We start from the raw sequence: 17771 nt of genomic DNA on the forward strand, positions 1-17771 counted from the left end.
CATTTCATGCAATGTAGCAAATGTTGTATGCAAAAGCCCATTGTTGTAAACAACATTATTTACAAGTTGCGCGGTTGCGTGAAATGAAATACAAGTTTACGTGAATGATGTAAATATTCATCACTATTAAAATTCAGAATTTTTATCTGTGTGGAACATGTAAAGATGTGTCTACTGTGAATTCTCATGTGGTTTGAGATGTCGCATGATAGATTTTATTCGGATTTAATCTCATGGCCCATAAAATCGGGATCATGTCCATGTTGCGGAACCGGTTGTCAATTCCAAAAAATATGCATTAATTTTGTATGGGACCATAGTACATTTCAACTGATATTTGCTGCGACCAATTCGGTACAGTGGTTGCCGAGAAACACCGACTTATTCCTCAAATGCGTTTTTTTTATTTTGTCCTGTCCGTATCTCCGGAACCAGATGACTGTTTCCTAAAATATGCAATAGAACCTTTCATTTGGAGGTTGTTGCACTCAATTCGGTTCAGTTGTTGCCAAGAAACACGTCAATGCGTACTTTTAATGTCATTATCGCATTTTTGAGCCGAGTTTAACCATTATTTGCAAATAAATGAACTGAACTGAAAGTACTATTGATCATTCATGCATAAAAAGACCCATAAAATCAGAAAAAAAATCTAAATTTACCATATTCCACCATTTTGAAAATATCCCTTTAGGGGTAACCCCGGCTTAGTGGTTAGCATCCATACCTCTCACGCCAAAGTCACGAGTTCCCAAGAGCGTTAAAATGACTATAACAAAAAATCCCTTTTCCCAACGGCTGTGCACGCATTCATTTGTCCACCCATAATAGTTGTTTCAATTTATAATTAGTTGCTGGCTGTCTAAAGAATAGTTCATGAAAATAAAATCCTTTCGGATTGGCTTTAACTTCGTCAGTTAAAAATAGTATTGGCACAAATTTGACTCTTTCCCTCCTTTCTTCCATGAACGTCTCATCTCCATTCTTCATTCTTCCAGCTAGGAAGGAACTTCCTGAAACTGCAAAACTGCAAAACGTTTACTGAGATAGATTTTCCGATTCAAAATTGTTTTAGTTTTCATATTCCTACAAGCTTACACCTCTCTCGACTGTTACTATCTTATGTAAAAAATTTCCTTCTCTAGAATGTCAGCCACAATTGAAATAGTTTCCAGTTTTGTCTTAGTCCTATAATGTACTTTTTTATTGTTTTAAAATATCTGGTATTTTTTTTTTTGCTTTGTTCATATTAACTTAACTTGCGAGGGATTTACTCACCGGGCCCTCTTCTCCACGGACGCACACACATACACACGAGGCCGGGACCGTGCAAAACAAACGGATCAAAATCAAACAAAAACAGAGCATTTATTATCTCAATTATAAACAACGAACATTTTCAACCATCATCGGGAAATATAAAATCTTATTATTATGGGTTCTTTATTTTCCGCTTGCCCTCGTTTCGATGAACCTCACACTCAGGACGAGCTTTATAATTTTCTCTGACACGTTTATTTTCCTCCTCCGGATTCAAGTGTGCGTGTGAGTATACTCTTCAATATATATATATTTTTTCGGAACACATGCGTTGAGAACATAATCGGATTAAGGATTCGAAGCGTGCATGGTGAGTGGGTTTTTATTTTTTGGCTCGCATTTCGTTGTTGCCTTTGCCTAGCGCCACCACTGCCACCGCGTACCTGATACAGCTCATACACGGTCGATGAGAGTAGCTCAGAATTGAGTAGAATATGACTCAATATTGTAAAAAGTGGGGTTGCTCAGTGAAAATTTTACATAATTTTCCTCAGAAATCGATTAATATTTTACTCAGTCTGAATAAACTGGGTAATCGATTTTTCTTATATTCAAGCCGATTTTTCAAGAAAATCGAGGAACATTTTACTCATTCCAGTAACCCTTTTTTGCAATTTTCAGTAGAATTTTACTCAATTCTGAGTTACTATCTGCGGCCGTGTAGGTTTGGAAAAAGAGCACTACCACACCAGATTGAGATGTGACGATAGCTTAATTTATTTCGTTCCGGCAACACTTCACGGTTGGCAGTTTCCGTATTTTAACGTCGGTTTAAAAATATAAATTGGTTTAAAGAGTGCTCTTATTGCTGTGCCCTATCAGAAACTTTCGTTAACACTGATCTTTTCAACGAATTTGAAAGAATTTCGGGTAATTTTTCACCGTTGTGAAATATTTCTAAAGGATGGGCGATTCTGTTTAATTATTAAAAAAAAACTAGCAATGGGAGAAAGGCGTGTTTAAGAGCCCTCAACAACTGCTTTCGTTAATACTGTTGTTGTTAATTAATTACGAAACATACTTTTGGTATTTGTTAATGTGATACGACAAAGAGTTAAAAATGTCTGTCTAGATGACTGACACTGTCACTGCCACTTGTAATGTTATAGAGCACAAATATCGGACTTGAATGCGACCTAGCGCATAAAATTATCCCCTGTAGTAAAAATAGCTGCTAAGGATTTGTGCTCCAGAAAATTGGAAGCAATACTGCAAGTCAGCTACCAAGATCGCCATTTTTAGACTCTGTTCCGTATCACCTTAAAGATCATCAACCGTTCTCGAGCTTTGACGCAACCGTAAGTAAATAAACGTGCAATACGTTTCCATACCATGCAGCGTTCATTACATAAAAAAAAACAACATTTTTCCTTCGGTTTGGTTTTCTCAGAAAAAATAGACATATCTTAAAAATCCTATTTTTGCCTAGCTGCTGTTCCACTTTACCATTATCGAATTCAACGTTCAGCTGAGTTAAGTAACATGATGTCACCGAGAAGCTGGTTAGACAGTGGGCACAACACCACGATAATAATCTTTAATTTCCGTCCATGCCAAGAGGCTGCCGTCATCGTTGTCGTTGGCACCAAACCAAGATCCAAGGATCCAATCAAAAGATTTTTTCTTCTCGCTTGTTTCGCTTTACTTTTTTGTCACTTTAAGGGGTAGATTTTGGCGCAGTTTTGTGGTGCGTTTTCTTGCGGTGGAAGAAAATCAATTAAGCTGCAGGCGGTGGTGGAGGTGACGTTGGGCGAAATCGTGTCTAGGAAACCAAAATACTATGAAACAGTTGGATTTTCCTTTCTTTGTCTCAAAATTCGAGCCTTTTTGTTTTAGCTTATCGTGTCGTGACTATACATTTAATATTTAGAGCTCCTAACCTTATCCGGTTCAGCTACGATACAGCGTTCAACCAGTGCCGCCGCCGCTGGTTCGATGTTGTCCTCCTTAATCTGGCATGTGTCCGATTGTTAAGGAATTGTTCTCCTTGCATTCTTTTCTTTGGCTTACTGTAATGTACTCTTATGTAATCATTTTCACGTAACCTTAGATCCTGGAACGAAACGAATTGGAGAACGTACATTAATAATGAACGATTTCAACATTGTTAATGGACGTTTGAAAACATGACGAATGGTTGATAAAATTATAAGGAGAAAAAAATACTTATAATAAGAAAATTCAAACAAAAATCACGTTTAAAATTAAACTTCGATAGAAAATAATGTTTTGTTCTATTGAAGCAATTATAAAATGTAAATTAACCACTTGATTCGAGCAGGTAAAATGACGTTTACTACCACTCGAACTATGAAATAAAACATTATTTTGAGATTCTTTCTTCTAGAACCACGAGAAATATAACCAACATTTGTGCGTTTCATGAAAAAAAAAAAAAAAAATATAGAAATTAGTTGGTCCAATTCTGTGAAATCGGTGGTAAAAAGTCACGCCAAAACTGCTGTATTTTCGTTACTTCTCTGAAAACCGTTTCGTAAAATGAACACATCTTTCATAAATGGTAAAACCCAACAACTGCACTTCTTTTTTTCATGAAATATTGTCGGTTTGACCAATTCATGCAAGCTACCACAATAAACCAAATTACTGGTCGTGGTGGTTTTATGTCAGAGAAAAGAAATACATGCAAGCAGCAGAAAAAGCAAACGAAATCGAACTACCGCTCCATGATTGCTTCTTATTTGCCTTTAGCCTTACCATTTGTCGTAGCACAGATAAAGCGCAGATCTAACTATCGTAAGGTTCATGATTCAAGTCCGGTCTGAAGCCTATTTTTATTCCTTCGAATGATGAAGTTTTTGACGTAGGACTACGTCTTTGATTTCTATGTGGGGGTACACTTTGTGAAAACCGAAAATGGACCATGTAACAAATTAAGAAAGATTTTGAACGTTAATAACTCAGCTGCCTCTGGTCCAATTTCAATAATTTTATCACCAATCGATCAGAAATATAGCTACGCAGCGATAACAATTGAGTGTGTAGTGTAATAAATATAGACCCTCAACCAAACTACCTCAATTATGGCTACCACCCCTCAATATCTCCGACTCCAATCGGGGGCCGCTCGTCATACTCTGTACCAATCTATCCACCGATAATACCTCAAAACTCAAAATTTATTGTAATGAGTCCTTTTGTAAGTGGTTTCGAAAAAAATCGCACAGCTCTATTACCAGTTTCATTGATATACCACTTTTACGGTTGTTCCTGATCTTCCGGAAAGTAGCCCTGTGGCTCCTCAGTGTTAATGTTTTGTTCAAAATTCTGAAGTCATGTAATACAACTTATTTAAGCGCTTTCGAAAAAAAAAAAACGAAGATCTCTAGAGCTAGTTTCAATTATAGATGCCTTTCACGGTTGTTCCGGGTCGAAGTTCTTGGACCATATTCACGAATTGACCACTTTTTTGGTTATTCCGGATCTTTCGGTAGATCTTTCTATGGCTTCCAGTGTCCATTTTCCGGTCCCAAGTTCGAAGTCATTCTTATGAGCCTTCTATAAGTGCTTTGGAGAAACCCCTAAAGCTATAGGAATACTTCTATGAAACGTCCGCTTTTACAGTTGTTTGGAATCTTAAAAAAAAAGGTTTCAATTTGACATTAACTTGACTTTTAACTGGCTCTGATTACCCAACGACAGAAAACATTTAAAAAACTTAATGTATAGTGAGGATTACATCGGGGCTGCGGTGAGGACTGAGTGCGCGAACAAGGTAGAACTCCACCGTAGGAGACAGTGCCCCGATGACAGAAAAAATAGAAAGGTGAGGAAAACACGATCAGTGCAGCCACCGACGGGGGGCTAGATTTGATTATACAAGTTGGCGTCCTTCAGAAAGGCGATCAGCGCAGCCAATGTCGAGGGGTCGTAACCAAGCAGATTCCTGACATTCTCCGGGAGTCCGTGTTGTTTGCGTATCTTCTGGACCTCCGGGCAGACACACAGCACTTGTTTCACCGCGGCGGGGATGCTGCAAATTGAACAAACCTTGAAGAAAAGTTTTCCCACCGAAATTACAGGAAATCCTCGCATGGCCGGTCCGGAGTCTTGAGATGATCCGCTGGTCCTTGTACTTTTGGCTCCAGCCAGGGGCGTACGGTTTCCTTGATCTTCTTCAGAAAAGTGGTCTGCGACTGGAACCATTCCTGCTGTTAGGCTTTCATAGTAGTATTCACAATCCAACGTCTGACGTCTAGGAGGGGTACGTTCCTGGTGTAGTGGGGACGGGATGCACCAGATCCGTAAAGAGGGTCGAAGGTGGGGCGTACCGTGTAATGGCTTGTATCCAGGAGTGGCTCGGGCCCTCGGCTTTCAGCGCTTGGATGACGCTGTGTGAGTCAATAAACACGAGGATCGGTTGATCTGCCGGAGTGATGGCTGCGTCTAGAATAGCTGCGGCTTCAGCGCTCCTCCGGTAGACTGCCACTCCGAGTCCAACGTGCCTCGGATAAACCGACCCGAGAAGCTCTGCAACAGAACGTTTCAAAGCTACAAAGTTATCTCCGGTTTGGAATCCACTGTTAATCCGCTTATCTATTTTGACGACGGTTGATCGCCAACTCTTCTCTCCATGCCAGTGGACCCTGGCCACAGGGGGGAAGTTACGGTTGGCTGCAGTGCGGAGGGCTCTGTTCCCCTCGTTGAGGAGAAAGACCCTTTCGTTCCCGGATGTCTAAGCAGCGAGGGCAGCGGCTTTCGTAGCAATGGCTGCAGCAGATCGAAAGGGAGGATCCGATTTCCACACATGCGGCGTCTGCAGGCGTGGAAGGGAGAAGGCCGGATACGATGCGTACGTAGGTATTGTATACCGGTGCGAGGATGAGGTTGAGCTTCTCGGTGAAGAGAATCAATGAACGTTGCTTGGGACTAGCAATGATCTTCAATGTGTAAATACTGGTGATTTAAAACTAGCCAATACTAGCACCGACCACGTCCGAATGCTGGTAAAGAAAGGAATGGGTAGGAATATGTTGACCGAATACTCGCTTAAATGAAAATCGAGAACACCTCTACACTTTCACGAGAAATCACTGGGATGTGGGATATGAGGATTGGGATTTCATTAGGATTCGTTTTGGTAACCGATATGCTAAATTAATGTCCTAACGATTCAATAGCGCAAAGGAGCTTGGGTTTGAACACATTGATCACGACTGCAGCCAAATTTTTGCATGCGTGGCAGTGACCGCCACCTTGAAACAATATTAAAGCAAATTGCAGTTGAGTCGGATACCGTTTTAAAAAATTACAGACCTCTCGGTAATTTTCGATTTGCATATTGTCCTCAAAATTACAGTTCTCCGGTAAAGTCGACTACAAATCAAGCAATGCACATCGGTAAACGTTACCGGTCGTTCGGTAAATTTGACAGCTAATTTTGCTGATCCAGTTTACATATTTTTCGGTAATGTTCTCGATTACCGAAACCATTACCGACCGTTCAGCTGAATTGCCGAAGTCGGTGACTTTTTCTAAGTGTGTACGGTATACTTGGTAGATTGGATACTAGTGACACTCACGTCTCATTTGAAATTCTCAGTCAGACTACTGTTTGGAATATTGTTGGAAAGTAAACAATGAGTCCAGTTTAAACATGAATACCAAAAGCATGACTGATGCTATTCTCAGCCACGCCCATCTTTACCGTAGCTAGGGATAGGGAAGGAAATGTTGATGCAGTAGGTACTTACTCAACGAGAGGCCACCGACTTAGCGACACTCTCATAAGTGCTACGGAGTTGGAAAGTTGGGTAGGATTCGTTTTAAGCTGGCGATATGACCAAAAGCATATGTTGTTTATGTGTTGCTGATTTAATTGGTAAGAAATACCCTCCCCATGGACATGGAGGTTGACGGTACTGAAGCAAAGGGTTATGTTTAATTTCTTTATATTTGCAACGATGATGATTTCCTATAGTGACACATATCACCTTCTTAATGCTTCAGTATACCTCAAACGATTAATTCTTGGTTGTTAATAGAACTTCCTTGATGCAATCGGCTGCATTATGCAGACTGAGCAATTCTGATTATAGTATCAGATTTGTTCTGTATACAGAGGAACTGGGAGGGCTTATTAAAAACTTCTCACCAATAAAGTAATGATCTTCTTGTAAATTTTGCATATAATTTTATTAATATTTTATTTTATTTAAGCATATTATTTTTGTTACAGTCAATTTGCATTAGCATATGATACAAGAGATTTAATATTACTTGCTCGTTTTCGCGTAAAATAATCAATATTTATCTTACTTGTAATTACCTTTGAAAGTTTTTTTTCAAGTTTTTTTTTTTTTTTTTTTTTTTTTTTTTGTGATCTGAAAATTTACCCAGTTTGGTTAGAAGTTTCGAAGCTAACGCATGTCCACAGGCCTAATAGAAAGATAGGCAGAACAAGTGTATCATTAAGAATGGTTGCATGCAGGGTTGCTTCCACTCACTTGCTATAGATGAGTGATTTTCGGAGTTTTGAATTCGTTAGATGTTGTAATGGAGATTTGTGCTGTTGGATGCGGGTGGAGATTGGAGGGCGGGTGTTTGACGCATAGATCCTGTCAATTTCGCTTTCAGAGTGTCGCAGTCAGCGGTTTTATGATTCGTGAGCGCTCGCGATTCGTAGAATCGTTGATTGTGGATTTGACGGGTTTTGTGTGTCGGACGCTTGCTTTTTGGCCTCTTCTTGTGTCTAATATGTGCAGAGTATCATTATAACGTCTAATGGTTTTGAGATTCCTGGTGGCGTGAAATATATTTGTGAGAATATCTTTTTGAGATTTTAGCAGTCACGTTTTGTTTGTAGTTTATATTTTATTTATTTCATGTAATTATCGTTAATAATAGTTATTCAAAGCGCTGTGGATTATAAGATGCTCGATGACCCTCGAGGGATCGATTTTGCTTACTGAGCAGAAAATCATGGATTTAACCCCAAGCTCTTCCACAGCACAATAAATCGCCACCATCATTTGTATATTTGATATTGAACATTAACCTCGGAAACTATTTGCATATCAAGCGAAAACGTAGTCCTGTATTGTCGCGAAGCGTTATGGTTCTGAGATGCTCGATGACCCTGGAGGGATCGTTTTTGTTTACTGAGCAGAAAATCATGGGTTTAATCCCAAGCTCTCCATCATGACTCTTAAAATTCATTATCACTAAACAAAATTAATATGTTCTTTCGATAGTCGGCTATCGAGAGATTAAATAAACAACAAATAAACAATACATACTTTTGGTTGCATCGCCAACTTGAGGTGAATCCTAACCGAATACCCTACCCAACCCTCCAACTCCGTAGCACTTATGAGGGTGTCGCTAAGTCGGTGACCTCTCGTTAAGTAAGTACTACATCAACATTTCCTTCCCTATCCCTAGTTATGGTAAAGATGGGCGTGGCCGGGAATAGCGACAGTCATGCTTCTGTTACTCTTGTTTAGATTGGAACCAATGTTTACTCCTCAGCATTATTCCTGAAAGTAGTCTAACTGAGAATTTCAGAAGAGACGTGAGTGTCGCTAGTATCCAATCTACGAAGTATATCATAACAACGCTAACGCTAACGCTAACGCTGATTTAATTGGTAAGAAATAGTTTCAATGCATGCTTTAATCATTTCAACTCATGATTATTACGGCGCTTTATACTCTCGAAACCCGGCGATAGCGATTTATTATGTTGTTGATGAGATTGGAAGTAAACCCGTGATTTTATGCCTTGTAAGCAAAAAATATCGCTCCAGGGTCACTGAACATCTCAAAAACACAACGCTCTACAACAAAATACAATTAAGTAAGTTGACTCCTTCACGGAGACGAACCAGCGCAGGGCTGAAAGTATCCTTAATAAAGATATATAAAAAAAAAAACAATTAAGTTTTCGCTTGGTATGAACGACAGAGATACGCGATAATCGGTATAGTTTCTACAGTTGATGGTTAATTTTAAATATACGAATGGTACTGCCAACTACGATGACGACAACGATGAAAACCGTGAATTTCTACGTTAATTGAACATTTATCGCATATTCACAGAGTATTCAAAAGGAGATTTTATTTTTCTTTTTTTTTTTTTTTTTTAAAGTGAAGTTTTATTTGTCAGTTTAGCATACAAAGTTTTTTTGTTTTACCGTCAATTTGCTACATCAAGATTAAAGTTCAAATCAGCTAAATCAATTCTACCGTTACAATCGTTAACGAAGCAGATATATGTAATAAACATATTCAGTATTGCCACTCTATGTCTGCCGTTTATTCCTAATAGGGCAGGTCTTAACAAATCTTCGAACTCGAGTCGCCTCCATCCACCCAAGATGACAGCTATTCTCTGCTGAAGAACCGTCCAAGCCGGGCCGGCGCGAGCACAAGCGCAAAATTTGTGGGAGAGAGTTTCTGCTGTACGGTTGCCACAATGCGTACAGTTTTCGTTATCTACTCGCCGCATCACGAATAGCAGTTTGCGGTGCTCTATCTTCTCGTTCACCAACAAGTAAAGCTTTGTCCTCTGCGCTGAAGTAAGTTGCCTCGATGCAATGTTTCGCCATATGCGTGACCAGCCACTTGCTGGACTGTTACGTTCCACCCTTGGTAGCTCAGTTTGCTGGACGAAGTACTGGTAAATTTGATCGGTGGAGGGGTTCTGTTGGATTTGGTGGGGAATTTGGGATAAGTTTGATATGATTTGTCTAAGGTCGGGAAGATCTATTGAGATGGCTGGGCGGGGATTATCGTGGAAAAGAAGGGATCTATAAAAAGGAAGGGATTCGATCTCTTGTAGGTGTCGGTTGATTGCGAGTGACTTACATTTCAGAGCTGGTAATTGCAGCTTCAGGCCTCCATTCTCTCTGCTGCGTGCGAGCTGCATCATTGGGACACGGGCGACAGTCCCTCTCCAGAGGAACGTACCCATTGCTGATGTGATTTTTGCCGTATGCACTCCCAACGGCGGTAGAATGGACGCAAAACAAACAAAAAATTGCAAAGTTGTGTTTTGATATGATGTGACGAAAAGCCACCATCACTCGCCGTGACGCGCGGTTCCTCCTAAAATATCAATCTGTGATTTCGTTTCCCAAAGACACCACGATGTTATCTCGTCAAACTAACCCAACGTCAGAGATGGGCCCTACTCCGTTAAAATCTCATAGGTCCTATAGGGTGTTCCAGAATGTCTAAGCACGACTTTGGAACACCCCTACTTGTTTCAGATGACGTTTAAGCAGCTGATTATCATGCTGAATCATTGTTTACATTTCGACCAACAGTTTCGTGTATCGCAAGTGTCGATTCTTTATATTTGCGTGACAATACGAAACATTTCTCCGGAAAAGCGCAAACAGATCGTGCATTTCTCTCAACATTTCTCTGAGTCAAGGTGTTGGTTGTAAGGTGTAAGCATCGGAGCCGTTCGAAACGCGATTTGAAAATATGGTGATGAAGCAGCTTTCCAGGACAAGCAAAAATCTGGACGTAAACCGAACCCTGTTGACCGAAATCTGGACCGGAAAATGGCAAGAAAAATGCCGGTTCGAGACGTGGCTAAAAAAGTGGGATCCTCGAAGAGTAAAGTTCAGCGGGCCAAGGCAAGAATTGGTCTTAAGACGTATAAGAAGCAGAAGAAGCCAAAGTAGAGTGAAAAACAAGCCACATCTGTCAAACCGAGCGCTCGGAAGTTATTTGTCCAATTCGAAAGTGAGCCTGCATAAGGGCCTTTACGCGATGATCGATTCTCTTCGTCGATTTTCGCTTTTGTTAATAACTCGCTAGATTTAACGTTTCTCGGTGCGTTTGCTGTTGCTTTTGATAGCCAATACAACTTGTTACTACTCTGCATTGAATAATTTCTAGAAAATTGTTTCGCTTAGCTGTAGCAATGCAAAGAGAAAATCGATGAAGAGAATCGATCATCGCGTATTCGCCCTTATGCATGCTCACTGTCGAATTGCTGTGCGGAAAACGGGGTGCGTCATTATGGACGATGAATCATACCATGGATTTGATTATAAAACTCTTCCTGGTGATCAGTACTACACCGTTCGTGATGGCCGAGTGTTGACAAAACGGATAAGTCGATTTTTAGCGAAAAATTCGGAAAAAGGCTATGGTCCATTTGTGAGTGTTGTATGCTTTTCAACCCGCTTGGGACCAAGGAGACAATGACAACCGATGTTTACGTGCGTGAGTGTTTAAACAAGCGTCTGTTACCCATGATCCGCAAACACGACGCTTCAGTACTGTTTTGGCGTCGGTTCATTACTCCAAGGATACGGTAGCCTGGTATAAAGTTAACAAGGTTTAATTCGTACCCAAGGAGATAAATCCGCCAAACTGTCCCCAGGCCAGGCCAATCGAAACTTTTTGGGCCTTGACCAAAGCATATTTGCGGAAACATGTAAAGGCAGCGGATTCCGCAACAAAGTTTGCGAAAGACTGGGAAAAAGTATCAAAAATTGTTGGAAAGGCATCTGTGCTGAAGCTAATGAGTAGCGTGAGATCAAAAATCCGCTACTTGGCTTACGACTGATCGGATCTCGAATTTTCTCCTTTAAACTGTAGGAGAATACTAAAGAGAACATGAATACCAAATAAAAATCGAATTTGCTGTAAACAGAGTTATCGCTTTTTTTTAAATCGTGCTTAGACATATTGGGACACCCTATAATTATCTGCGATATGGGAAATTTTACTGTATATCAATTGATTTGGGGTTGTCTATAAAATACGTAGCAGTTTTTTGATATATTTCACAACCTCTCTACTCCTTCTGCTTGGACAGTAGTTTATTTATTTATTTATTTATGTTATGGTCAACAGGTAAAATATTCACCCCAATGACAGTATACTTATTCAAGACAAATTAACATAAAATAATCTTGAAATTGCACTCAATACTAAAACGGGAAACATTGAAGTCAAATACATTTAGCATCTGTTAAAGATGCGACACATCCTCCGCATGGGCTCATTCCATCTGTAGTTGGTTCGTGAGAAGCGGTTGTTCAGGACGTTACGTCTCGATTCCAAAAGCTCTAAGTTGATAAGCATACAACGGCTTTCATAGCTAGGCAGATTTCTAGGGCCATTCCAGTGAAAATGCCTTAAAGAATTCCGGATGAACTCCTGTTGAATAGCTTGAAAACGCATGGTTTCATGTTGGTAGTATGCAGACAATCAGTATTCCCAGATCCTTGATAGTCAATTCACGTTCCAAAGTTATGCTCGTCAGGGTGAAGTCATGGTGAAGAAGCGAACGAAATTACAGAGCATTTCGAGACATTGAGTGACATGCGATTAATACGCCACCACTCAGTGAAGACTTCCAAGACTTCTGCAAGAAAATGGCATCACTAGGTCCTTTTATTTATCACAAAGTAGAGTTTCAAGTCGTCCGCATATGATAGTTTGACGTCATTCATGTACAACAGAAACAGAAATAGCCCAAGATGGCTACCTAGGGGAACGCCGGATGTCACGGGCAGGGCTCTACATTTTTGAAGCTCTAAAATGAACTCGAGTTTTGTTTCTCTCATACAAACGCGTTCAACGGCTCATTTCTATAACGCCTAGCTAGACTATCAGCAAAAATGATAATTGTTGCCACCACCACAGCACCGGCAACCCGGCCCGCGGCGCTTTCGCTGTAACCGATTGGGCGAAACGAAGGTTCGCTCAAACAACACTAGGCGCGCATTGAGTGAACGGATGAGTGCAATACAGATCTCTATACAGGTTGAAATCAATAGAATAGAATACAATAGAATAATCGAATTTGGAATGTTTACCTATTGCGATAATGTGGTATCTTATCTATTTATGTGGTACCTTATAAATTAACTTAAAATTAATAGGTGAGAGTAAGTTGTGCTTATATAATTAACTTAATTAATGCTAATTATCCTACTCTAAAACTACAGCTAAAAATATTGCTAGATATAGCAAAGTTCTTTGGAAATAGTGACTCAATGATTGTGAATTACTTTTGGTAGGTTAGAAACACTTAATTGTTTAATGCTAGAGATTAATTATGTTCCCATAACTATCGTAGCAGATAATTAGACCAAGACGGACGAGGAATTAAGAGGAGTCACTGTCAGTGTAATAGTGCACTGTTTAATGTGAGTAAGACTTTATAATGAAATAGTACACGGTGTTTATTAATTTGTTTTACAGCTTGAAGCATAAAATATACCTGCTATCAAGAACGGTGCGAGGTTTTGTTCATTAATAACAATAATGAAAAAGAAGCACGCTTAGAAGGAAACGCTGGCTGTGGAACTTCTCGTCGTTGCTTTGCTCATCGCTTTCAATGTAACTAACGTCGATTTTCTAGTTAAACGAACCTCATTATGGCTTTCAATCCCCTTTCACGAACACCCTATCACCGATCTTTCAATTTGTTTAAAATGCGTTATGTTCCGTTTTTGATCATTTTTTTTTTAGATAAATATATGGATGGAAGATAAATTAAAAATATTACCTGTAATCTTCACGTGCTTTCACGTGAGAAATGCTTTAAATGTGTTATTTCATTTTCCGTCATATACGTCATGAAACCTCTGTTGATGTGTTTCATGAAAGAGAAAACTATCAAAGTCGACCGCTCTTTCGCTCATCCGTTTCACCGAAGCTTGAAAGGAAGACCAATGGAGCGACGGGAGAAAGAGAGACAAGCGATCGAACATTTGTTTGTGCACGCCCTAGGCGCCTAATACCAAGATGGGAAATGACAGGTGGGCAGGAGCTCACGGTCTCCCAGTGTTGGTGAGTTCTTTGCCGTTAATGTTCACGAAAAGTTCACTATTTTGCCATACAGAAATTCAAAACAAAAATTTTTATCTGCGGATTTGAACTGTTTTTGGCCTGTTTTGTACGACCGGAAGGTGTATGCTGGTCACAAATGCCGTGCCAAACTAATTTCCTACTCAATTAATCAATCTTTGATGTGAATTTCGCTAATAAACACGAGGAGCATTTCTTATAGCAAACTTGCCATAAAAAAATGGGCATGGTTCATTTAAGTAAACAAACTAACACTTTTTCCGACTGTGGCACCTCTCTTACTCGCCTGGGCCTAATACATAGGTGCCACAGTCGGCAGAAGTGTTAGTTTGTTTACTAAAATGAATCGCCCATTTTGTTATGGCAAGTTTTGCTATAAGAAATGCTCCTCGTGTTTATTAGCGAAATTCACATCAAAGCTAGATTAATTGCGTAGGAAATCAGTTTGGCACGGCATTTGTGACCAGCATACACCTTCCGGTGGTATGAAACAGGTCCAAAACAGTCCAAATCCGCAGATAAAAAAAATTTGTTTTGAATTTCTGTATAGCACAATAGTGAACTTTTCGTGAACATTAACGGCAAAGAACTCACCAACACTGGGAGACCATGAGTTCCTGCCCACCTGTCATAAAACCGTCTCGGTGCACGCCGACAGAGGTTCTAGAATGCTGCAAAGCTGTTCGACTTTAACAGAAAAAGAAATCCAGCAGTCTCGAGACGGTTTTATGACAGGTGGGCAGGAACTCACGGCCTCCCAGTGTTGGTGAGTTCTTTGACGTTAATGTTCACGAAAACTTCACTATTGTGCTATACAGAAATTCAAAACAAAATTTTTTATCTGCGGATTTGGACTGTTTTGGACCTGTTTCATACCACCGGAAGGTGTATGCTGGTCACAAATGCCGTGCCAAACTGATTTCCTACGCACTTAATCTAGCTTTGATGTGAATTTCGCTAATAAACACGAGGAGCATTTCTTATAGCAAAACTTGCCATAGCAAAATGGGTGATTCATTTTAATAAACAAACTAACACTTCTTCCGACTGTGGCACCTATGTATTAGGCGCCTAGCAGCAGTCTCTTCGTCGCATCGATTTGGTCGATTGAAGCTGATATTGTGACGCCCTGGTCACGGGGAAGGATGAAGAAACATAGTCTCCAATCTTGACAGACATGTTTCGACCAGTCAGGTAGGAATAGAGCCAAGTAAGCAGGCCATCGTGAACAGCTTGATTTAGCTAACGCAATGTCAAATGCGTCGTTTTGTCAAATGCTGCGGAGAGGTCTGTGTAGATGGCATCTACTTGATGGCCACGTTCTACTTCTACTTAGTGAACGTAAATAAATTGGTCGTTGTGGAACGCTTAGGCATGAAGCCATGCTGATCCGTCGAGATACAGTGTGCAAAACTTTGAACCAATTTTTCGAGTATAATCTACTCAAAAAGTTTGGAGGTAGCACTTAACGAAGCTATTCCACAGTAGTTTGAAACAGTCCTTTTGCAGCCTTTCTTGTGGATTGGGCACACGAAAGACTCTTTCCAGCAAGTTGGGAAAACCCCAGACATCAAGGAGAGGTTGAAAACGTTGGCTAGAGGTGTCGCGAGAGCAGTCAGGCAGCGTTTGAGTACTAACGATGGTACGCCGTCTGGACCGGAACCCGATGAAGTTTTTATCTGCTTCCCGGATGAAATAACCATTTCGCTGGTGATAGAAAATAAATGGCTAGATAAGGTTGAGGGAGAGACGTTACTATACGCAGCAATTACATCCTGAGTGCTGAGTCGTTCGTCATTGAAAACACTGCTGAATTTTGTGCGAAACAAGTCGGCAATACACACTATAGAGTCCACTTCCACTACGCCGTTCGTCATTCTTGAGGGTAGTCCGCTTTCCTTTTCTTGGGCATGGCGCAAAAAGTTCTTAGGATTTGATTTCAAACGACGCTGAAGCTGGTCTTGCTGTGCATGGTACAGTTGGCTGTTGAGTCGCTTGTAATTCGTGTTCGCTTTCGTGGAATCGGTTCGGTATTTGCTGAGCTTACGAAGAGCAGCTCTTTTATTTTTTTTTTATTTTTTATAATTACTTTATTTGTACAGGCTCAATCGAATAAACTTTACAGAGCCGAGTTATCCTTTGCGTTATACATTATTACTGTCTTAATTTAAAGTTAAAGGAACTGGACCGAGTACTCGCGGTTGTCTCGAGGTTAGTGGAGATTTACAATTTTTTGGATGGGAAAAGGGAAGAAGAAGGTTTGAAATGTGGTTTACGATACAACTATTTAATTAATCCTAAAGCATGAAATTATTTCTATTCATCTTGAAAACAAACATTGAAAAAAAAACCCACACGTACAAAATACAAACTAAGCACAAGGTTAATCAAACTTACAATCTAAGGTTAATATCCTTAAAGTAAACATATATGAGTTTCATAAACTCCAGATCGCGTCTAGCCAAAATATCCCGAACTGGAACATTAGGTTGTCTACCTCGAGCCTGAAGGGAATCATAAAAATGTGATCTGACTCCACGATACTCCGCACAAGACCAAAGGATGTGATCAGCGTCCTGGTAACCTTGTCCACATTCACAGAGATTGCTGTCTCCCAACCCCACACGGAACAAGTGAGCGTTTAGACAATAGTGATTGGACATGAGACGAGACATCACGCGTATGAAGTCTCGACTCAAGTCCAACCCTTTGAACCATGCAAACTTCGACACCTTAGGGATAATTGAATGTAGCCATCGTCCCAAGCTCCCTTCACTCCATTGATGTTGCCAGCTAACGAGCGACTGCTGACGATAAATAGAGAAAAATTCACTATAGGCGATCTGTCGATCATAAATGTCGCCTTCCATAGCGCCCACCTTCGCAAGTGAATCCGCCTTCTCATTGCCCAAAATTGAGCAATGCGAAGGGACCCACGCGAAGGTGATGATGAAAGAGCGCACGGATAAAGCACTAAGCAGTTCTCGTATTTTCAAGAGAAAATACGAGAAGTGCCATACCGGCCTAATGGAACGGATAGCCTCGACAGAACTGAGACTATCCGTAAAAATAAAGTAGTGGTGTGGAAGAAGTGAAGCAATAGTTTCCAAAGTGTAGTGAATTGCTGCCAGTTCAGCCACATACACAGAACAAGGAGCTTCAAGTTTTCGAGAGGCGCTATGAAATTCATTAAATACACCAAAACCAGCGGACTCCTCTATTAGAGATCCATCTGTGAAAAACGTTCTTGCAGAATCAACATGGCCAAACTTTGCAGCGTATAATGACGGAGCAATCATAGGACGATGATGCTCTGGAATTCCGCGGATTTCCTGCGTCATAGATAAATCAAAATTCACTGAATTGCCGAAATCGGAGAAGATTACACGATTGGGAATATTTCTTGAAGGGCTGACATCCTGTGTTAAATATAGGTAGTACAAAGTCATAAAACATGTTTGAGGATTTAGCTCCAGAAGCTTCTCAAAATTTTCGATCACCAGTGGGTTCATTACTTCGCAACGGGTGAGGAGCCTAAGAGATAACTCTGAAAAACGGACGGATAGTGGCAACATGCCCGCCAGCACTTCGAGACTCATAGTATGAGTCGAGTGCATGCATCCTAACGCGATACGAAGACAACGAT

At 40.4% G+C, this 17771-nt stretch overlaps 1 protein-coding gene across 2 annotated transcripts in view; it reads right to left on the bottom strand.

Moving 5' to 3' along the window:
* Positions 1-837: 837 nt before the first annotated feature.
* Positions 838-17771, bottom strand: part of wry (weary) — a 565654-nt gene continuing 548720 nt past the window's right edge. For both annotated transcript variants that reach the window (XM_065232870.1, XM_065232868.1), the window contains one exon: positions 838-3373. The gene's annotated coding sequence lies outside the window, so the exon portion shown is untranslated. The remainder of the gene's footprint in view (positions 3374-17771) is intronic.

Source organism: Ochlerotatus camptorhynchus, unplaced genomic scaffold (assembly GCF_037179485.1).
Source record: "Ochlerotatus camptorhynchus isolate MF236.1 unplaced genomic scaffold, CSIRO-AGI_Acam_v1.1 ptg000379l, whole genome shotgun sequence".
In the NCBI taxonomy this organism is placed as follows: domain Eukaryota; kingdom Metazoa; phylum Arthropoda; class Insecta; order Diptera; family Culicidae; genus Ochlerotatus; species Ochlerotatus camptorhynchus.